This window comes from Bos taurus, chromosome 9 (assembly GCF_002263795.3).
Source record: "Bos taurus isolate L1 Dominette 01449 registration number 42190680 breed Hereford chromosome 9, ARS-UCD2.0, whole genome shotgun sequence".
Taxonomy (NCBI): domain Eukaryota; kingdom Metazoa; phylum Chordata; class Mammalia; order Artiodactyla; family Bovidae; genus Bos; species Bos taurus.
Window position 1 is genome coordinate 64,661,056 of NC_037336.1, and position 886 is coordinate 64,661,941.

Below are 886 nucleotides of genomic sequence, written 5' to 3' on the forward strand. Positions count from 1 at the left end.
ATGGGTGTTAGTAAAGGCAGGAATGTGTAGAGCAGAAAAGATGGGCCTGGCGGCTGTGAATTCTCTCCATTCAAAATGTTCTTAGTTGTGGCAATATTAAGCGATACGGGAAAGGGACTGGAACTTTAGGTTTACTGAAAGATTCTTGGTATTCTAATGTGGTGATCACTTCGGTTCAAAGCCAGGAACCTCAGCCTTTCCAGGTCCCGGTGGGGAAAGCTGGAGACTCCTGGGCTGGACTGGGCTGTGGGAGGCAAGGAGACTGACCCAGTTCAGCGCCCGGGTTGGCGCTTCCAAGCCAGATGGCGGCGCTTTCCACTCTAGGTTTTTTGCAACCTTGTAAGGAAGTGGGCGCGGGCTGAGCGGAGTCGGCGCCTTCTGATTGGCTGGACGTCTCAGTGATTGACAGGACCCCGGACTCCGCCCCCGCCCCTTTATTGACACTAATGAGCAAGTTCTTCCCACCGCTCTCCTGCCTGGAAGTGCTGACAGATCAAGGCAACAAATTTCAATTACAATCCCTAATTTGTGTCCGCAGAGTGTTTTTTACCCATGTTAGTTCTCGCTGGCGCATCAGTCGAGGCAGATCTTGGAGCAGCAGGAGGAGGTGGAGGGGGTGGGAGCGAAGGAGTCCATCAGTGAGAGAGCGCGCGCGAGAGACCGAGGGAAGGAAACTTGGCGGGCGCGTCGCTGGTTCCTCGGATCCCAACACAGTCGCGAGAGAGGAAACGCCAAATTTGTCTTTGCCCGCAGCGGGGAAGGGAGCTGATCTGGGCCTGCGGGAGGCCCCGAGAGTCGTTCAGATTTTGGTGGGGGAAGGAGAACGAGTGTGTGCGTGTGCCCGCGCGCGTGTATATGAGCGAGGGGAGGGCGCCGGGCGGCGGGG